We start from the raw sequence: 23603 nt of genomic DNA, 5'->3' as shown, positions 1-23603 counted from the left end.
GGAAATGGGAACCTTGGTCCTGTAATCCCAATGAACCGGATTCTTCCAACAACCTGAATGAGCTTGAATTGCATTCAGATTCTCCCCAAGCATCCAGAAAAGAGTCTCGACCTGCAGACACTTTGATTTTGTTCTTGTGAAACGAAGAGCAGAGAAACCCACCAAGCCAACTTGGACTTGTGACCTACAGAACTTGAGATAACAAATTGTGTTGTTTTATGTCACTAATTTTGTGACAATTTGCTACAGCAGCAATAGAAAATGAGGACAGTTTGCTGCCTAAAATGCAACTCAAGACTGTGTGCCTAAAGAAAGAAACATTTACCCATTGATTCCCATCTCATATTAGTGAAGGTTACTCCATAGGGTGATAACTGCTCTACTTCTGAGTTACACATGCATGAAGGTCCAGCAGTTTCCTACCACCTTCCCATGACATAGCATCAATAAAAAAGCCCTGGGGCAGGAAATTATTGGGTGTGAGGGGCAGGCCTGAGGTAATGTGTTGCCAGGTGACACATGGAAGAAGTGGCCAGAGTCAAATTTGTTCTCATGGTTACTCCATAAAAGTGCAGACCCAACGGGAAAGAGAAGAGCAGCTTTCTTTTTTTGGATCCCAGATCTAGAATGCATCCACTGTGACTCTTCCAAATTTGCACAAAGGCACCATATATGCTGGCAGCAGTCCCACTGAGGTGGCATAAGGGAGATCATTGAGGTCAAGAAGGCAGGAGTTCAAGGTGCTTGAAGGGTCATTGTTATGAACTGAATGCTTGTGTCCCTCCAAAATTCGTATTGAAATCTTAACCTCCAATATGATACTACTAGAAAGTGGGACCTTTGGGAAGAGGTTAGGTCATGAGGGTAGAGCCCTCATAAGTAGAATTAGTGCCCTTTAAAGGAGACCTCAGCTCTCTCGTTCCTTCCACCATGAGAAGACATGGCAAGAAGGCAGTCTGTGAATAAGGAAACTGGCTCTCACCAGACGCCAGATTTGCCAGCATCTTGTCCTTGGGCTTCCCAGCCTCCACAACTGTGAGAAATAAATCTTTGTCATTTAACCACCCAGTCTAGGGTATGTTTGTTACAGTAGCCTAAACAGACTAAGACCACTATGGAAATAGATACCAGAGTAATTGAGGTTGATAATGGGGCATGGCTGAGGAGAAACCTGAGCCAAATAGTGACACCATTTAGGCCATGGTGTGGAGTAGAAGATAAGGATAATGAGAGGAAGGTGGTGTTCCTGAGAAGTGACTGCTGGTGCCCAGCAGATATTTTCCACTGGCATCCATATCTTTTTATGGATGAGTTGTGAGCCTCTGAGGCACTTTCTTTCTTGTTTTTCTACTTTGAATCCCAGGATGCTACCCCCAAAATCCCAAAGGAGAGGTTCTTATTTGCTGCTCTTCTTTGACACAACTAAACATATCTATGTCCAGACTGTGGGCTGGGTCCTGAGAGCTGGCAATGCCCAGCCTACATGAACATCATCTTGGGAAGTAGATTGTCCTCTCCTGTGTGGGGGTAGGAGTTACTCCACGGCTTCCCTTCCCCTCACTGGGCTCCAAACACCAAGCATTTCAGACCCCTGTTGCCTTCTCTAAATTATTATTCCAGATCTACCACTTGCTGGCAGGACGATCTTGGGCCAATCATCTGATGAACTTTCCTTGCTTCTGTTTCTTCATCTGTAAAATGCTAATAACAAAAATACATACTTTATAAGGCTGTGGTTTGACTTAAATGGGTTAATATAAGTTAAGTGTTGAAAATAGTGCCAGACTTAGGGTAAGTGCTTGCTATTAGTCATAGTGGTGGTGGTAGTATTGATATTATTATTAAAAAGCAAAATGTCCAAAGCCAACCTAAAATGTACAGAATTGATTAAATGAATTATAATACAGCCATGAAATGGAACACCATACAGTTGCTTAAAAATGCAAAAGGTCTATAAACATACTACTCTGGAGAAATTACACAACAGCTTGTCTAATATTTGTGTAAAACAATATGGCAAAGGAATATATACTTTTATTTGTGTGCATATGCATAAAATTGCTCCGGAAAAATACACAAGAAGCTAATAATAGTAGTTTTTCTATTTGGGGCATAAAACTTGCAGAAGAGAGATTTTTCACTGCTCATTTTTATACCTTTCAATTTAAGAGCCATGTAAATGTAGTATCAATTCAAAAATACAGGAAATACCTTAAGAATGAAAACATAGAAGAAAAGAAGGATTCTAACTAATGCACCGGAGCCAGGGAACCCTGAGAATCATACTGAAATCTAGGTTGCATGAAGGGCATGACCGGTCTTTTTCCTTCTTTGAGAATTTCTGATAAATTACAATACTGAGAGATGAGTTCTGAGACCTATCTCAGGGTCTCGAGGGTGGCTGTAGGACAAACCGAGAATTTATTGATTTATCTCTGCTGAGCAGAAGAGCACTAGTCAGGCATGGCTTCAGATGGGAGATCTTGGGTTTCCCCCTGGACCTACTAGACAGAGAAGTTTGCATAAGCACTGATGCAAAGACAGCAAACAAAGACATTTTTCATAGTTGGCATCCAGGAAAAGCACTTCTCATTCACTATGACTTTCAACATTTAATAGCCTCAAAGACATGGCTCCTTCAGGTGTAAAATATGGAGAATGAGGCCATTTTTTAGAGTTGTATGGATTTGAAATAAGGTATGTAAAGTTCATTGTTTAGCTCATGGCACATTCTAGGAGTTCAGTAACTAGTAGCTATTCATATTGTTAATAGCCGTTGTCCAGTTGCTGCAAATCAGCCCCTTTACCCCCTTCCAAAAAATATACAATCACACCAAGAGTGACGTAATTTCTGAGATTATACTGAGGGGTCACAAAACAGAGTCACCTGAGCAGTGATCAAGTGCCTTCTCCCTTGTACCAGGAGCTCTCTGGGACTCCTGAGTCCAGGCTCCAAGATTTCCCCTGATCCAGCAACTCCCTATTGTGCCTCCTTCTCTCACTTCTTACTTATGCAGGGAAACTATCTCTCCCACTTCACACTTCTGTCAAATTAAAAAAAAAAAAATGGACCTAAGTAAGTAGAGACTTTATGCAAAAAGACTATTCCAGTAGGAGGAAGGAGACTTCGTAATGGGGAAGACAAAGCTCCCCACCATTAGATCTATAAGCCTGTCAGTGGTCAGGCAGAAAGGACTTTTGTTTTATGGCGAGAAGAAAACAAGGCTAGAAAAAACTGGAAGTGAGGGAGTAGGATGACAGTAGAACAGGAGATGTTGTTAAGGAGGAATTGCTCCAATGCTTGCTTCACCGCAGGGGCCAAAGTTCAGGGCTTTGGAGGAAAGAGAGGAGCCTGACTGAAGTTTGGTCAAGGTCTGTAAGTGGGCATTTTTTCAAACTGTCCAGTAGGGACAAGGAATTCAGCTTACCTTTTATGACAAAGGATGGGAATTTGGAGGGTCTGTATCTGGCTTTGTCTTAAGTAAACAAGGAGCTCATCTCCAAATCTTACTTAAGTTATGCGGGAAGGGTGGTTCTTTGCAGTAAACCTCCCCCCCCCCCCCCCGCCCCAAACACAAGAGGATGAGAGGATTTCTTAACTATTGCAGTTTTCCAGGCGCACAGGGCTCAGGTGTCATTTTCACACTAGCGTATCACATCTCACCTCCATTGCTGGATACCTGGGGCCATTTACTCACCATTCTCTGCCTCTATTTCTTTGCCTTTCTGTATTTTCAAGGAAAAAGAATTACTAAATTATAAATTACAATACACATAGTAATATATAACATTGTACATCATTATATATAATATATAAATATAAAATTACTTTAATTATATTTTATTTATTATATCACATATTTACTTATATTTATAAATATGTACGGTATTATAATTTATTTTATTTTGGTATAAAATATATAATTATAGGGGCACCTGGGTGGTTCAGTCAGTTAAGCATCTGCCTTCGGCTCAGGTCATGGTCCCAGGGTCCTGGGATTGAACTGCAAGTCAGGTCGCTGCTCAGCAGGGAGTCTGCTTCTTCCTCTCCCTCTGCCCCTCCCCTTGCCTGTGTTCTCTCCCTCTCACTCACTCTCTCTCTCCAATAAATAAACACAATCTTAAAAAAAATAAAATCATTATATATAAAATATATAACATGTAATATAGAATATACATTTTATATGTATTATTATACATAGTAATGATAATATATTGTAATATATATATATATTACTAACAAGAAAAATTTATCTCTACAATTATATTAGATTGCACACATCATCTATGTCACCTTAAATACTTCAAGATGCCTTTCCTAAGGACATTCTTCCATATAACCAAAGGAACAATATCTCACTAAAAAATTAACCTCAATTGTATAACATCTTCTAATATGCAGTCCACATTCTCATTTTCCTAATCACCCTCCAAGTGACTTTTATTGCTCCCACATGCCCTAGGTTCCAATATCCAATCTAGTTTCACACACAGCTTTGGATTTTATGTCGTTTTAGTTTCCTGGGGCTCTGCCACTCAAAGTGTGATCCATAGATCAGTACGATCAACATCACCTCGAAATGGACTTGGAATTCAGAATATCAGGCCCTGCCCAGACCTGCTGAATCCGAAGCAACCTTTGAACCAGATCCTCAGGTGATCTGAATGCACCTTGAGGTTTGAGAAGCATGCTCTAGCCCAGGGTTTCCACTTTCCCCCCCATGCTACTGAATTTGTGAAAAGTCTAGAACAGTTGTCTTTTTTCACTTCCACCTTTGTAGTCACTTATCTGAATATAAAAGTCACTTACGTGCATTCTGGAATGTTTAGAAGATGGTGGTTTTATTTTCTATTTTGCACTTTTGTGTCTGAGTGCGCTTTGTTATCTTAAAAGCATTCTTTTCCTTTTCTCTCCTTCTTTCTTCTGAGAATGTAAATAATACATGAATATACTCTATTGTAAAACTTTACATGATTTAGACATCCTACAGTGAAAAGCTTTCATCATCTTTTATATTTCCTATCACTTTTATTCTCCTCTTCAGATGTAGCTACTGCCAACCGATTCATATTTACCCGGTGTCATTCAGGGTTTAGTCAGGGAAGCAGAACCATGAGGACAATTGTGGAAAGAAGACATTTATTATAGGAACCAGACCTTACAAAAATGCTGGGAGTGAGGAGAGGAAAGTCTGGAAGGGGAGTCAGAGCACAGTGTGTGGGAAGCGACAGCATGGGGAAGCCAAGTCCTGGAACTTGCAGGGAAAGCTGAGAAGCCAAGTGTGTCCGGCCAGTGGTGTGGGCTCTGGAGCATGAGCTCATGCAGGTGACCATGGGAAGCTATCCCCTCTGCATAACTTCATCTCTGTGGATCCAGAGCCAAGCATCTTCTTCTAACCAGCTCCGGGCTGCTGTTAGACTGGGCCAGAGATCAGAAAGACCAGATGCGTGGGGAGCTTCGACCTCCCCCGCCATCCATCACCATATCTGACCATGGTACCTTTCTGAGAGTAATGGCCGCTGTTTTGCTTCTGTCTTCCAAATCTTAGGAAGTTCCCTTACAGCCAACTTTAACTTGAATCGGAAAAGAAGGCATAATCCGGCACAGCATCCTACCCAACCCCTTTAAATAAGTAAGTATCCATGTCTACTCACATTCTTTGTAGAAATGGAATCACATTGTGCATATTTTTGCCTCCTTGACTTGTCACTTCACAAAGTCTTTTGAGGTCCAATAGTATTATTGCACACGAGACCAAAGTACTTCTTTTTAGCTTTGGCATCCCCTTAAGGCAGCGTTTTTACAAACCTTCATGGAATTAACTAGTGTGTCAAAAGCACTATTAAAAAGAATAGGACAGAATAGAAGAGAAAATATAAAAGTTTGTCTCCTTCTGTAAGGATAATTATTGCTTTGTGAAACGTTTGTTTTAGTTAAATACATGTGTGTGCTGTGGAAATAGCCTGAAATATATAGCTGTGAGTAACAGTGGTTAAGAAAAACACTGCCTTGAGATTTTCTTTTTTTTCTTTCTTCTCCCACTTCCCTCCATTTTTTGGTCTCACTGTTTATTTTGAGAGATAACCCGAGTTTAGAAAGGAACAGGGTAATGTCTGGGGCCAATGGCTTTTGACATAGAGAAACAGTTAAATTCACCTTTAAAAAATTATAATATGGTTATAGATAACATCTGCTCCATTCTCAGTCCAAAGTTGCTAATGAGCATTTGAAGAAGGGTCTTCTGTACCCTGACTGAGGAAAGATTGACGTGATCAGAAAATCAAATGATGTGGCCTCCAAAGTGCAAAGAAATCTCTTTGGAGAATATTGAATTTGACAAGAGAGTAATAGATTCAGTTTCTAAACTTCCAAAATCAACAGTAGAAGATATGCTGATTTGTTTGGTAATAGAGACCTCTAGAGAGCTCAAGTTAGAATTGCTGCAAAATCTTTTTTTCTTTTCTTTCTTTCTTTTTTAATATATAATTTTAAGAGCTAACTTTGGTTGCCAACATAGATTTTTGGAACTCTAAAGGAATTTAGAGATCATTTAATTCTGTATATGTGGATCCTCCTAAGACTTACTACTCACCTTTGATATGCCAACCACTTTAATAAATAATACCTAATGTGGTTTCCGCAACAATTCTATAAGGTAGATATTATCACTTTCATCTTGTTTTTTTAAAAATTTATTTTAAAATTTCTTTTTAATTTAATTTTTATTTTTTTCCAGTTTTACTGAATTATGATTGACAGATAAAAACTTCATGTATTTAGGTTGTACGTTGTGATTTTTTATGGTGTACAGCATGGTTTAATATGCATATACATTATGAAATGATTATCCCAATCAAGCTAATTAATGCATCCATCACAGAGTCACCTTTTATGTGGTGAGAACACTTAAGGTCTACTCTTAGCAAATTTCAAGTATACACTACAGTATTATTAACTAAAATCACCATGATGTACATTAGATCTCCAGAACTTATTCATCTTAGAACAAAAGTTTGTGCCTTTTGACCAACATTTCCCATTCCTCCACCTCCTAGCAACCACTGTTCTCCTTTCTGGTTCTATGAGTTCAGCTTTTTTTGAGTCCGTATTTAAGTGACATCATATAGTACTTGTCTCCCCATCTCTGATTTATTTCACTTAGCGTAATGTCCTCCAGGTTTATCCATATGATCATAGACGGCTAGTATCAAAAGGACAAGAGGTAACAAGTATTGGTGAGGATGTGGAGAGAAGGGTACCCTTGTACACTCTTGATGGAAATGAAATTGGTATGCCATTATAGAAAACAGTATGGAAGTTCTTCAAAAAATTAAAAATGGAACTATCATAATCCAGCTATCCCACTTTTGGATACATACCCAAAGGAAATAAAATCAGTATCGGGAAGAGACATCTGCATGCCATGCAATAGCCAACATGGAAACAACCTAAGTGTCCATCAGCAGATGAATGGATAGACGCAGCATATATATGCAATGGTATATTATTCACTTTCATTTTGTAGAATAAATGAAGTCTCAGAAAGTAGAGCAATGTGTCTGAAAGAAGAAAGCTGGAAAGTGGCAGAGTCAAGTCTAAAATTCAGGATTCCAGATTCCCAGGGCAGTATTGTTGGAAAATACCGCAATATCAATATAGTACACTTTTTTTAAGGGAAGAGAACTTAGAGATCATATGGTTCATTTTCCTTGTTCCTAAATGTGAAAAAAAGAGGCACAGAAAAGGAGAGCAAATTGTCTGGGGTCACATATCTAGAAAAGAGCAGAGCCAAGGATGGCATTCTTGTCTCCTGGTTTTCAGCCCCCAGCGACTCCGATTTTCACAGATGCTTACACTCATGTAACCACCATCTCACTCAAGATGTAGCACAGTTCTATCCCCGCCCCCCAGAATTTCCCTGTGTCACTTCAAAGTCACACTTCCTTCCCTGTCCCCATCATCTGTAGCCACCGAATTTTCTGTCCCCACAGTTTTGCCTTTTCAAGAATGTCATGTAAATGGGATCATAGAGTATTTTAGTTTTTTTGAGTTAGCTTCTTTCAGTTAGCACAATTCCTTTGAGATACATTCCCATGACTGTATCAGAAATTTGTACTTCTTTATTGCTGCATGGTATCCCATTGGGTGGATGTAATATGGTTTGATGATCCAGTCACAAATTGAAGGATATTTGGGTTATTTCCAGTTTTTGGTGACTGTAAGTAAATTTGCTATAAACATTCATGATTAATTTTTGTGTGAACAGAGGAGTATGATTATTGGGCTGTATGATAAGGATATTAAACTTTGTAAGAAACTACTAAAATGTTTTCCAAAGTGGCTATGCCATTTTGCATTCTCACCAATAATTATGGGATTCCAAGTTGCTCTGTCTCCCTCTTAGCACTTAATATCGTCGTTTTTCAAATTTTAGCCATTCTGATATGTGTGTAGTGGTATCTCACTTATTAAGATTTTATTTATTTAGGGGTGCCTGGGTGGCTCGGTTGGTTAAGCGACTGCCTTTGGCTTGGATCATGATCCCAGGGTCCTGGGATCGAGCCCCACATCGGGCTCCTTGCTCAGCAGAGAGCCTGCTTCTCCCTCTTCTGCCTGCTGCTCTGCCTACTTGTGCCTTCTCTGTGTGTGTCAAATAAATAAATAAAATCTTAAAAAAATATTTTATTTATTTATTTGAGAGAGAGAGCAAGAACGAGCTGGGGAGGGGAAGGGGGCAGCGGGGGGGAGAAGGGGCAGAGGAAGAGGGAGAAGCAAACTCCCGGCTGAGCAGGGAGCCAGACTCCGGGCTCAATCCCAGGACCCTGAGATCATGACCTGAGCCAAAGCAGACACTTAACTGACTGGGCAACCCAGGTGCCCCACTCATTGTGCTTTTAATCTGTACATCCCTAAAGACTAATGATGATGAAAGTGTTTTCATGCACTTTTTACCTTCTTTAGTGAATTGTATGTTCAAATCTTTTAATTATGTTTGATTGAGGAATTTGTTTAATCACTATTGAGTTTTAGAAATTGTGATTATTTCTTTTTAATTCAACTTTTTATTTTGACATAATTGTACATTCACATGTATTGTAAAAAATGATGAAGATCCTATGTGTCCTTTACTCAATTTCTTTCAAATATAATGTCTTGCAAAACCATAGTATAAGATAATAACCAGGATATTGACACTGATACAATCAAAATATAGAACATTTCTGTCAACAAAAGGAACCTATATATTGCCCTTTCATATCTACACCTACTTCACCTCTGCCTACATCCCCTCCTTAACCCCTGTTGACAACTAGTCTGTTTTGCATTTTTAAAATAAAATTCATTAATTTATTTCAACAATGTTATATAAATGGAATAATACATTATGTAAAATTTTGAGTTGGGCATTTTTCATTCAGTGTAGTTCTCTGGAGACTCATCCAAGTTGTTTTGTATATTAATGGTTGTTACTTTTGTTTCATTTTCTCTATTTTTTTATTTTACCAACATCTGCTCTTTATTATTTCCTTTCTTCTGCTTGTTTGGATTTATTTTTCTCCTTTTTTTTTCTAAGTTCTTAAGGTGAGACCTTAGATTATTGATTTAAAATTTTATTCTATTTTCTAAGGTACATATTTAGTTCTATAAATGAGGTTTGTTTGATGAACCAGGATATGGTCTGTCTTGATATATGTTCCATGGGCGTTTGAAAAAGTATGTGTATTCTGCTTTTGCTGCAAAGAGTGTTCCTTATACGTCCACTAGATCCTGTTGGTTGATGGCGTCATTGAGTTCTATATCTTGTTGATTTTCTGCCTACTTGTTCTATCAGCTGTTGACAGAGGTGTTACAGTCTCCAACTATAATTGTAGATTTGTCTGTTTCTCCTTTGAGTTCTATCCAATTTTGTCTCACATAATTTTCAGCTCTGTTGTTTGGCCCATACCCCTTTAAGATTACTATCTTTTTTTAGTGGATTGACCTTTTTACTGCTGTATAACTGCCCCTCCCCCTCTCTGGTAATGTTCTTTGATCTGAAGTCTACTTTATCTGGTATTATATAGCCATTCCTATTTTATTTTGATTAATGTTTGCATAATATATCTTCTGCCATATTTTTGCTTTCAACTAGTTGGTATCATTATATTTGAAGTGAGTTTTTTTTATAAACAGACAATAATAGGTTGTATTTTAATATCCACTCTGCCAATCTCTTTCAATTGATAGATTTATACTATTTACATTTTTTTTTAAAGATTTTATTTATTTATTTGAAACAGAGAGAATGAAAGACAGAGAGCATGAGAGGGAGGAGGGTCAGAGGGAGAAGCAGACTCCCTGCTGAGCAGGGAGCCCGATGCGGGACTCGATCCCGGGACTCCAGGATCATGACCTGAGCCGAAGGCAGTCGCTCAACCAACTGAGCCACCCAGGCGCCCTATACTATTTACATTTAATGAAATTATTCATACGTTAAGGTTAAAGTGTGAAGTTTATTTTTTTATTTCATTTTTCTTCTTTTGCTTTTATTTCTCTATTTTTTCTGTCTTACTATAGATACATTGAACAGTTTTTGGAATTCCATTTTGATTTAGTTTATGTTTTTGAGTGCATCTTTTTTTGCATACTTTTTTAAATGGTTGTTCTAGACATTACATTATGTATGTAAACCATCATGGTCTACAGGTGTTATCATTTTACCAGTTCAAGTGAAATATAGAAACCTTACCTTCTTTTGTGTTACTTTTTCCTCTCCCATTTATAATGTAATTTAAAAAATATTTTGTTACACTGTACATATCAGTGTTATAATTACTGATTCAACTACCAAACATAATTTAGAAAACTCAAGTGGAGAAGGAAAGCCTATTGTATTTACCCATACATTTGCTTACCATCTTTTTCTTCCCTTTTTCTTGTTGTTTGAAGGTTCTTTTATCTATTCCTTTCTAGTTGGAGAAATTCCTTTAGCCATTCTTTTCTTTTCATTCATTCTTCGCTGGTGGCAAATTCTCTGTTTTCTTTCATCTGAGAATATCTTGATTTTCATTTCATTTAAAGAGTATTTTCACCTGGTATAAAATTCTGGGTTAGCAATTCTTTTCTTTCAGCATTTAAAAAATACAGTACCACTTTCTTCAGGCCTCCTAACCTGGTTTATAACAACAAATGTGATGTCATTTGAATTGTTTTCCTCCTATATATATATATCACATCTTCTTTATCCATTCATCTGTCCATGGACATCTGGGCTCTTTCTATATTTTGGCTATCGTGGACATTGCTACTATAAACATTGGGGTGCATGTGCCCCTTCAAATCACTATTTTTGTATGCTTTGAATAAATAAATAACTAGCAGTACAACTGCTGGGTTGTAGGGTAGTTCTATTTTTAATTTTTTGAGGAACCTCCATACTGTTTTCCAGAGTGGTTGCACCAGTTTACATTCCCACCAGCAGTGTAAGAGGGTTCCCCTTTCTCTGCATCCTGGCCAACATCTATTGTTTCTTGAGTTGTTAATTTTAGCCATTCTGACCAGTGTGAACTACTTTTTAAAGAGCAGAAGTTTTTTATTTTGATGGAACCGAATTTATTATTGTGTTCTTTAATGGATTGTGCTTTTGGTATCTTGTCTAAGAAAATTTTGCCTAATCTAAGGTCACAAAAATTTTCTCCTATGTTTTCTTTTGATAGTTTTATATATTTAAGTTTTACCTTTCAGTCTAAGATCTCTTTTGAGTTAATTTTTGTATAAGAGTGAGGTGTGGATTCAAGTTCATGATTTTGCATAGGGATAGCCAGCTGTTTCAGCACAATTCGTTAAAAAGGCTATCCTTTCCCCACTGCATTGCCTTTGTGATTTTTGGAAAACAAGCAAACAAACAAACAAATAAATGAAATACAAAAACTCAGTTGTTCATATATATATATAAAACAACTGAGTTATATATATATATAAATATATATAGGCTTTATATATATATACATACATACATATATATATATATATATATATATATATATATATATATATAGGCTTATTTCTGGAATCTCTGTACTAGGGGTTGGCAAATTATGGCCTGTGGGTCAAATATGAATAGCCACCTGTACTTCTAATGTCTGTAGGCTAAGAAAACCTTTTACATTTTTAAATGGCTTAATTTCAAATGGCTCTGTAGATACCTACATAAAAGCTTCAATTTTGCTTCTTAGCCACTAAGCCTAAAATATTTAACATAAATGGCCTTTTTAAAAGATTTATTTATTTATCTGAGAGAGAGACAGAGAGAGAGAGAGCAAGGGGGTAGGCAGAGGGAGAGAGAGAATCCTGAAGCAAACTCCTCACTGAGTGCAGAGCCCTCCTCCGGGCTCAATCCCAGGACCCTAAGATCATGACCTGAGTCGAAACCAAAAGTCAGCAGTTTAACTGACTGAACCACCCAGGCACCCCCACATAAATGGCCTTTTAAGAAAAATTTGCAAACTCTTGCTCTATACTGTCCCATTGATCTATTTGTCTACTTTTACATAAGTACATGCTATTTTAATTATTATAGCTTTCTAGTAATTCCTGAAATCAAATAATATTAGTCCTTTTAGACAGAAGTTTTACATTTTGATGAAGTTCAATTAATCAATTTTTTTCTACTACAGATGGTGCTTTTGATGAAGTATGTAAAAATTCTTTGCCTAACTTAAGATACAAAGGATTTAACTAATCTTTTTTTGGTATACATTTTATAGCTTTAGGTTTTACTTCATACATTTTATAGCTTTAGATTATAGACTCCATTTTGAGTTAATTTTTGTCTATGGTGCAAGGTGTAAGTTGAAGTTCCTTCCCCCCCCCCTCTACACATGACATTGTTCCATCATGATTTCCTGAAAACACTATGCTTTTGCCACTTTATTGTATTGGAATCTTTTTTTTCCTTCAGGAATTGATTTTTTTCCTTACAATTAAAAAAAATCAGCTGAAATTGTGTATTTAACCACAAAGCCAACAGAAGTTACATAAATTACATAACCTCCAAAGCCTTTGCAGCTGTTTGAGTGGTTTTTTTTTTTTTTTACTATTTAGATTTTTCTTGTGAAGTACAAAATTTCAAGTTATGTTTACTACAACACTTTCTACTGAAATAGTCATGATTTTTATGGTCAAATTTAATTATTATTATTATCAATTTGGAAAACTAATATTGTATTGTAAGTAGCTATTTACAATCACTAAGACTTACAGTGTTTTCTAAAGCCCTTAAACTCTTACTGTGATTGAAAATCAAATCATTATTTATTTTTTTAAATTTTACACAAGTTATTTAAACTAAATACAAAACAAAACAGTTCACCCATTTCTCCCACACTCTCATCCCTGCCTCTTGCAACTATCAACCTATTCTGTGCCTCTATGAGCTTGGTTATTTTTTCTTTGTTTCATTTTAGATTCCATGTGTAAGGAAGATCATATGGTATTTATCTTTCTCTGTCTGACTTATTTCACTTAGCATAATAATTAATGTTCTTGAGGTCCATCCATGTTGAATGAAAAAAAAAAGAATGAAAAGGATGAAATGACAAGATTTCATTCTTTTTAATGGCTGAATAATATTCCACTCACCTTTATCCAACTTAGGTTGTTCCATATACTGGCTATTGTAAATAATGCTGCAGTGAACATGAGTGTACAAAATCTTTTTGTGTTTTTTTTTTTTCCTTTTGAGAGTAGTCATTTATTAACTGACCAGATTACAAAAATAATCATGGTAGATACTTTAGTTCATCCTCTTAATAAGCCTATTGATCTAGTCTTCCCTGTTACCAGCATCTCCACCTTCTACAAAATGGGTGGTCTTTTTCTTCATTCCCTCTCATGGAGAAGATAATTTGAAGGGCCATAAAAAGTTGTTTGCTTCTTTTAAACGTTTTCCAACAGTATGATCTATATCAGATCCTCCATGCAGATGATGCCATATTTATCAAGAGATCGGGCAATCAGTGTGTTATCTGTCAGGGCAATTCCCTTCTTGTTGGTTTTGCCATAACCACGCTTGTAGATCAATTCACTCACCGACTTCAGGTCTGGGTACCCCCATGCTATATACGGTTCCACAATCCTTAGCATGTTAACTGAAGCCTTGTTGAGCTTAACAAAGGTGCCATTGAAGATCTGGCGAAGGTGAAGAAGCTGCAACACCTTTCAAACCTTTGGGCTCACACCATTGATACCTCTGGTCCTGATGACAAATGCCAATTTGGGTTCCCCAGGTACGTAGAAGTTGCCAGCTTTTCTTGCCATCCTTGCCATTCAAATCTCAGTTCTATACATCTGCTTATATTCCTTGTGGTAATGCTTAGCTTTTTCATAGATAAGCTTCCTCCTTGCCTTTCGAGCATCTTTGGAGCAAACTTCTTCCTCAGATGCTTGATCTTCAACTCTTTGAAATTCCTTCGCTTCTTCTTAAGGGTTTCTGGCACAGCAGGAACCTTCTTTTCTCTTCTGCACCCTCCATGGTTCCAGCTGGAAAAGAGGACTACAAAATCTTTTTGAATTAGTGTTTTCATTTTGGAGCAATACCTAGAAGTGGAATTGCTGAACCATATTTTTTATATTTTTGGGGAGCCTCCACACTGTTTTCCACACTGGCTGCACCAATTTACATTCCTAGCAATAGTGCACAAGTGGTCCCTTTTCTCCACATCCTTGCCAACACTTATCTCTTGTCTTCTTGATGATAGCCATTCTAACAAGTATGAGGTGATATCTCATTGTGGTTTATTTGTATTTTCCTAATGATTAATGATACAGAGCATCTTTTCATGTACCTATTGGTTCTCTGTATGTCTTCTTTGGAAAAATGACTATTCAAATTTTCTGCTCATTTTTTAATTAGATTGTTTGTTTGCTTTTGGGTTGCATTTCTTTCTATATTTTGGATATTAACCCTTCATCAGATACATGATTTGCAATTATTTTCTCCCATTCTGTAGGTTGTCTTTTCATTTTATTGATGGTTTCTTTTGCTGTGGAGATGCTTTTTAGTTTGATGTAGTCCCATTTGTTGATTTTTGCTTTTGTTGATTATGCTTTTGGTGTCAGATTTAAAAAATCATTGCTAAGACCTATGTCACAGAGTTTACCACCTATGAATTCTTCTGGGAGTTTTGTGGTTTCAAGTTTTATGTTCAAGTCTTTAATCCAGTTCGAGGTAATTTTTTGTGTGTATAAAATAGTGGGTTTTTTTAGTGGAGTCTTTAGGATTTTCTGCATATAAAATCATATCATCTGAAAATAAAGACAGTTTTACTTCTTCCTCTCTAATTTGGATGCCTTTTATATCATTAACTTGCCTGATTGCTCTAGCTAGGGCACCCGGTACTATGTTGAGTAAGAGTGGTAAGAGTGGGTACTCTTGTCCTGTTCTTGATCTTAGAAGAAAAGCTTTCAGCCTTGCACTGTTGAGTATGATGTTAGCTGTGGATTTGTCATATACGGCCTTTATTATGCTGACCTATGTTCTTTCTATACCCAATTTGTTGGGAGTTTTTATCATAGAAGACTTGTATTTTGTCACATACTTTTTTTGCATTTACTGTGATTTTTACCTTTCATTCTATTAATGTGATGTGTCACATGTATTTATTTATATATGTTGAACCATCCTTGTACCCCAGGAATAATTTCAACTTGATCATGGTATTTGATCCTTTTAATGTGCTATTGAATTTAATTTTCTAATATTTTGTTGAAAAGTTTTACATCTACATTAGTTTTCTTTTTTTGTAGTGTCCTTATCTGGTTTTGGTGTTATGGTAATGCTAGTCTTGTAAGTGAGTTTGGAAGTGTTCCCACCTCTTCAATTTTTTGGAAGAGTTTGAGCAAGATTGTCATTAATTCTTCTTTAAATGTTTGGTAGAACTTATTAGGGAAACTATCTGGTTCTGGGCTTTTCTTTGTTGGGAGATCATTTTTATTACTGATTCAATCTCCTTACTCATTTTGGATCTGTTCAGTTTTTCTCTTTCTTCAAGATTCAGTCCTGGCAGGTTGTATGTTTCTAGGAATTTGTTTATTCTAAGTTATCCAATTCGTTGGTATATAATTGTTTGTAGTAGTCTCTTGTAACTTTTTTGTATTTCTGTGGTATCATTTGTAATGTCTCCTTTCTCATTTTTAATTTTTTTTATTTGATACTCCTCTCTTTTTTACTTAGTCTAAATGAAGTTTTGTTATTTTTGTTTATTTTTTTCAAAACCGAGCTCTTAGTTTTGTTGATCTTTTCTATTGTTTTTCTGGTCTCTGTTTCATTTATTTATGCTCTGATCTTTGTTATTTTCTTCCTTCTACTAATTTGGACTTAGTTTGTTGTTTTTCTCTGAGATGTAAAGTTAGGTTGTTTATTTGGGATCTTTCTTTTTTTCTTAGTGTAGGCATTTATCACTATAAACTTCCCTCGAATTACTGCTTTTGCTACATCCCATAAATTTTGGTATTTTGTGTTTCCATTTTGTTTGTTTTAAGATTTTTTTTTTATTTCTCTTTTGATTTTTTCTTTGGCCTATTGGTCACATTGTATATGTCTTTTTGGCCTGAAAAATAATTCAAATTTTGTGTTTCCGTATTGATTTTCTGTCTGGATGATCTATCCATTATTTAAAATGGGGTATTGAAGTCCCCAACTATCATTGTATTGTTTATTTTTCCCCTCAGATCTGTTAGTATTTGTGGAATATATTTAGGTGCTCTAAAGTTGTGTGCATACATATTTATAATAGTTCTATCTTCTTGATGAGTTGGCCTCTTATTATTATATAATAACCTACTTTGCTCTTCTCACCATTTTTGGCTTAATGTCTATTTTATCTGATTATAAATATAGCTACCCTCACTTTCTTTTGGTTTCCACTTGCATGGAATATTTTTTTCATCCCTTCACTTTGAACCTGAAAGTGTCCTTTAAAACTGAAGTGAGTCTCTTGATGGTGGTAGCATATAGTTGGGTCTCATTTTTTAATCCATCCAGCCACTCTGTGCCTTTTGATTAGGTAGTTCAATCCATTTATATTTAGAATAATTATTGATATGTAAGGACTTGCCAGTGCCATGCTATCAATTGCTTTCTGACTGTTCTGTAGTTTTATCATTCCTTTTTCCCTCTCCTGCAGCCTATTTTTATGAATTGGTGATTTTCCATGGTATGCCCTGATTCCCTCCTCTTTGTCTTTTGTGAATCTACTATACTTTTGCTCTGTGGTTATTATGATGCTTACATAAAACATCTTATGAATTAACAGTCCATATTATTCTTGTAGCAACTTAACTTTGATTATATTAAAAAAACACCCCTTTATTCTCTCCCTTCTTATTTTTTTTGATGTCATAATTTATCTCATTTTATATTGTGTATTCATCAACTATATTCTTAATGCTCTTTTCCTTTAATCTTTAAACTATAGTTAAGTGGTTAACACACTGTCATCTTACAGAATTAGAGATTTCTTTATCTGGCTGGATATTTAAGAAAAAGAAGAGCAAATTATGTACAAAATAAGCAGAAAAAAGAAATAATTAAAATCAGGGCAGAAATCAATGAAATTGAAAATATGAAATCAATAGAAGAAACAAATTAAGCAAATAGGTGGCTCTTTGAAAAGTTCAATAAAATCGACAAGCCTCTGGCCAGCCTCATCAAGAAAAAAAAGGATGCAACTTGCTAATATCAGAAATGAAAGAGAAGACACCACTACAGATTGCCCTGACATTAAAAGGATAAAATGGAATTCTATGAATAACTCTAGGCCCACAAATTTGATAACCTAGATGAAACTGATGAGTTCTTTGAAAGCTACAATTTGCCAAAACACACACAGGAAAAAATAGACAATCTGAATAGGCCTATATCTATTAAAGAAATTGAATTAATAATTGATCACCTTCCAAAAAAGAAAGGGCCCAAACCAGATGGGTTTACTGCTGAATTCTATCAAATATTTAAGGAAGAAGTTACACCAATGCAATCCCTTTCAGAATATAGAAGCAGAGGGAATACTTCCAAACTAATTTTATGAGGCCAACATTTCCTAAAATTAAAACCAAAGACATTACAAGAAAGGGAAATTATAGACCAATATCTCTCATGAACATAGATGCAAAAATCTTCTGTAAACTTGAAGGTAGATCAATAGGAATTACAGAACCTGCACAGAGTCAAAAAGGCAATTGAAAAAAAAAATGAATGGAACCTTAGGAACCTATGGAACAAAAAAATATAAGATGTAACATTTGTATCATCAGAGTCCCAGAAGAGGGGAAAGTGTGTGGGGCTGAGAAAATTTTTAACAAAAAATGGTGAAAAACTTACTAAATCTGGTAAAACATATAAACAATAGATTCAAGAAACCGAGGAAGCCACAAACAAGATGAACCCAAAGAAGTCCATTCCCAAACACATCATAATCAAATTTCTGAAAACTAAAAACAAGGGAAAAAACCTAAAAGGTCCAGAAGGAAAAAACACATTTCAAATAATACAATTCAAATAACAGTGAAATTCTTATCAGAAATGATAGGAGTCAGAAAGAAGTGGCAAAATATATTCAATTGCTGAAAGAAAGAACTATAAACTCAGAATTCTATAGCCACCAAAAATATATTTTAAGAATAAAGGTGAAATAAAAACTTTTCAAATGAAGAAAAAGTAAGAGAAATTGTTATTACTAGACCTGACCTAAAAGAATTGTGGAAAGAAATTATTCCAACAGAAAGAAAATAATAATAGAAAGAAACCTAGAACATCAAGAATAAAGAAAGAGCCATGGAATGGGTAAATATATGGGTAAGTAAATAGAATATCATTCTCCTTATGAGTTTTAAAAATTATTATTAGTCAATTGAAATTAAAATTGTAACATTGTCTAATATGTAAATACGTAATTAAATAACATATTAACAGAGTGAATAAAAACTATGACCAAACTGTATGCTATTAGCAAGAAATTTTATTTATTTATTTATTTATTTATTTACTGTTATTGAAGTACAGTTGACACACACTGTTACATTAGTTTTAGGTGTACAACATAGTGATTTAACAACTGTATGTTATGCTACCATCAAGTGTGGCCTATCATCTGTCACCATACACCACTATTGCAATGTTATTGACTATATTCCCTATGCTGTACCTATGCTTGTTTTTATCCCTGTGACTTATTCATTCCACAACTGCAAGTCTGTATCTCCCACTTCCTTTCACCCATTTTGCCCATGTCTCCACTCCTCTTCCCTCTGGCAGCCATCAGTTTGTTCCCTGTATTTATTTTTTCTGCTTTTTGTTTGTTTGTTTGTTCACTAGTTTTGTTTTTTAGATTCCACATATAAGTGAAATCATATGCTATTTGTTTTTCTCAGTCTAACTTATTTCACTTAGCATATTACCTGGTAGGTCCATCCATGTTGTCACAAATGGCAGGATCTCATGTGTATGTATATATACACAGACATACACACATCATCTTTATCCATTCATCTATTGATGAACACTTAGGTTGCTTCCATATCTTAGCTATTGTAAATAATGCTGCAATAAACATAGGGGTGCATTTATCGTTTTGAATTAGTGTTTTTGCTTTATTTGGGTAAATACCCAGTAATGGAATTACTGGATCATATGGTAATTCTATTTTTAACTTTTTGAGCAACCTCCACACTGTTTTCCCCAGTGGCTGCACCAATTTATATTCCTACCACCAGTACATGAGGGTTCTTTTTTCTCCACATTCTTGCCAATACTTGATATTTCTTATCTTTTTGATTCTAGCCATTCTGTCTGTGTAAGTGATATCTCATTGTGGTTTTGATTTGCATTTCTCTGATGCTTAGTTATGTTGAGCATCTTTTCAGGAAATTCATTTTAAATATAATGATACAGTTAAGTTAAAGGTAAAAAGCTGGAAAAAGTATACCATTCAAATATTAATAAAATAAAGTGAGAGTGGCTACGTTAATATTAGATAAAGTCGACTTCAGACCAACGAAGAAACAACACATTACATAATGACAAGGGTCAATCCATCAAAAAGACAACACAATTCTCAGTGTGTATACACCGAACTACCAAGCTTCAAAATACATAAAGCAAAAACTGAGAGAAGTGAAAAAGAGAAAAAGACAAATTTACAATTGTAATTGGAGAATTCAATGCTCAGTAGTTGATATACCTAACAGAAAAAATCAGCAAGAATATAGCAGAACTGAAAAATACCATCAATCAATGAGATCTGATTGATATTTATAGAATACTCCACCCAGCAACAGCAGAATGCAAATTCTTTTCAATTGCACACAGAATATTCACCAAGACCATCTTTGGTTTTACGAGAAGCATAAGCAAACTTAAGTGAATTGAAATCATGCAAAATATGTTCTTTGACTATAATGTAATCAAACTAGAAATGCATTAGAAAGAAAATAGAAATATCTTTAAACACTTGTAAACTTATCCACACACTTTCAAATAATCCATGAGTGAGAAAAGAACTCTAAAAGGAAATAAAAAATTACGCTGAAGTAAATAAACATGAAAATAAACATATCAGAATGAATGGGTGGGATGCAGCCAAACTACTTAGAAGGAAATTTTTAGCACCAAATGCTAATTAGAAAAAAGGAAAAATCTTAAATCAATAAGTTTAGCTTCCTCCTCAGGAAGTTAGAAAGGAAGAACAAAATTAACACAAGCAGAAGGAAGGAAATAATTAAGACATAGAAATCAATGGATTGAAAACAGAAAAACAGTAGAGAAAAATCAATAAAATCGAAGGCTGGTTGCTTAAAAATATCAATGGAATTGATAAACTCCTAACAGGACTGACAGAGAAAAAAAAAGAGGAAAGATGCAAATTACCAATGGTAGGCACGAAAAAGGGAATATCAATGCAAACCCTGCACATATTAAATGGATATTAAGGAAACACTAGCATTGACTGTACACACACACATTTGATCACTTGGATGAAATGAATCAATTCCTCGAAAACCACTGAAACTCACTAAAAATGAAAGAGATTATCTGAATAGTCTGATAATTACCAGATAAATTAATTTAGAAATTACATAGCTCCAGAAAAAGAAATCTGCAAGCCAAGATGGCTTAAATGGACATTCCTCCCAAACATTTAAACCAGAATTAACACCTTCTATATAATCTTCTTTGGAAAATAAAAGAGGAGGAAACAGCTCCCAACTCATTTTATGAAGGTGGTATTACCCTCATACCAAAATCAGACAGACAAAATAAGAAAACTACAAACATTAAAAGTCTTCAATAAAATATTTAAAAATTATATCCAGTAATATGTACGTATTCTGTATCTTACATCTATAATATATGTACACATAAGATATGTATAGCTTATGATATAAGAATTAAATATCACAACTAAACAAGAGTCATTCCAGAAATAAAAGGCTAGTTCAATATTTGAAAATCAATGTAACTGTACATATTAACAGATAAAAAAGAAAGCCCACACAATTATATAAATTGGCACAGAAAAAGCATTGAAAAAATATTTAACACCCATTCGTGATAAAATTCTCAGAAAACTAGGAATAAAGGGGCATCTCCTCAATCTCATAAAAAACATCTACAGGGGCACCTGGGTGGCTCAGTCAGTTAAGCATCTACCTTTGGCTCAGGTCATGATACCAGGGTCCTGGGATTGAGCCCCCCATCGGGCTCCCTGCTCAGCAGGGAGTTTGCTTCTCCCTCTGCACCTCTCCCCACTCGTTTTCTCTCTCTCTCTTTCTCTCAAATAAATAAATAAAATATTTAAAAATATTTTTAAAAAAGAAGAAGAAAGTTGGAGAAATCAGATTACCTTGGTTTAAGTCTTCCTGTGTGGCTACAGTAATCCAGACAGGTTTATAGAGGTACAGACACATAGATCAATGGAACGGAATAGACAACATAAAAATAGACCTATAGAAGTATGGCCAACAGATTTTTGACAGAGGTGCAAAAGCAATTCAATGAAGAAAGAATAGTGTTATTAACACATGGTGCTGGAACAAGTGGACATTCACAGCAAGAAAGATGAACTAGGATGTAAACCTGCCACCTTACACAAAAATTAACTCAAAATGGAACATAAGAGAACATGCAAAACTATAATGCTTTTAGAGGAAATCTAGAAAAAAATCTTTGTGACCTAGGGCTAAGCAAAAAATTCTTAGATATGACATCAAAAGCATAATCCACAAAAGAAACACTGATAAATTGGACTTCATCAAAATTAAGAACTTTGGCTCTATAAAAAATTCCATTTTAAGAGGTTTAAAAGACAAGCCACAGACTGGGAAAGCATGTCTGCAAATCACACACCTGACAAAGGACATGCATCCAAGAGCTATAAAGAACTCTCCGGGTTTAACTATAAAAACACATGAAGAGGGGAAATCAGAGGGGGAGAAGAACCATGAGAGACTATGGACTCCAGGAATCAATCTGACGGTTTTAGAGGGAGGAGAGTTGGGGGATGGGTGAGCCTGGTGATGAATATTAAGGAGGACACGTATTGCATGGAGCACTGGGTGTTATACGCAAACAATGAATCATGGAACACTACATCAAAAACTAATGATGTAATGTATGGTGATTAACATAACATAATAATAAAAGAAAAAAACTAATGATGTACTGTATGGTGACTAACATAACATAAAAACATTATAAAAAATTAAAAATAAAAATAAAATAAAACAAAACAATAAAAACACAACCCAATTAGAAACTGAAACAGACATTTAACCAAAGAGGGAATATGGGGGCATCTGGGTGACTCAGTGGGGTTAGCATCTGGCTTGGGCTGAGGTCATGATCTCAGGGTTCTGGGATGGAGTCTAGCGTTGGGCTCCACCTCAGTGGGGAGCCTGCTTCTCCTTCTCCCTCTGCCCCTCTCTCTCTGCCTCTGCTTCCACTCCTGCTCTGTCTCTCTCTCAAATAAATAAATAAAATATTTTTTTAAAAAAAGAATGTGGGTTGCAAATAAGCATACAAAGAGCTTTTCAATATCATTCACCATGCTGAGTGAGGAAAAGCCAATATTTAAGGTTTAATACCATATGCTTCCATTCATATAATTTTGAAATGACAAAATTATAGAGATGGAGAACAGATCAGTAGTTGTCAGGGGTTAAGGAGGTAGGTGCCAAGGGGTTATGATTATAAAAGTGTAACACAGTGGAGGACTTTGAGATGATGGAACATACCTTCCATATCTTGATTATGATGGTAGCTATACGAATCTATACAAGTGGCTAAATTTCATAGAACTATAAAATGTAGTACAAAATGTAAAGACTGGTGGAATCCAAGTAAGGTCTGTATCTAGTCCATTGTGCCAATATCAACTCTCTGGTTTTCATAATGTACAATGTTACTATTAGGAGAAGTTGGGTGAAGGGTATACAGGAACTTTTTGTACTATTTTTGTAACTTCTTATGATTCTATAATTATTTCAAAAAAATATCACAAAGGAACCCCTAATCTGCCACTGCAGCAACAACGTCAAGCCAGTGACTTTGAAAACCTAGATGAAA

At 35.5% G+C, this 23603-nt stretch overlaps 1 pseudogene; it reads right to left on the bottom strand.

Annotated features, from left to right (window-relative positions):
• Nucleotides 1-13775: 13775 nt before the first annotated feature.
• Nucleotides 13776-14565, bottom strand: LOC110579891 (annotated as a pseudogene).
• Between the last annotated feature and the right edge of the window lie 9038 nt (nt 14566-23603).

This window comes from Neomonachus schauinslandi, chromosome 12 (genome assembly GCF_002201575.2).
Source record: "Neomonachus schauinslandi chromosome 12, ASM220157v2, whole genome shotgun sequence".
NCBI classification, from domain to species: Eukaryota; Metazoa; Chordata; class Mammalia; order Carnivora; family Phocidae; genus Neomonachus; species Neomonachus schauinslandi.
The sequence above is the reverse complement of the archived record's forward strand: the minus strand, read 5'-3'. Positions and strand labels throughout refer to the sequence as shown.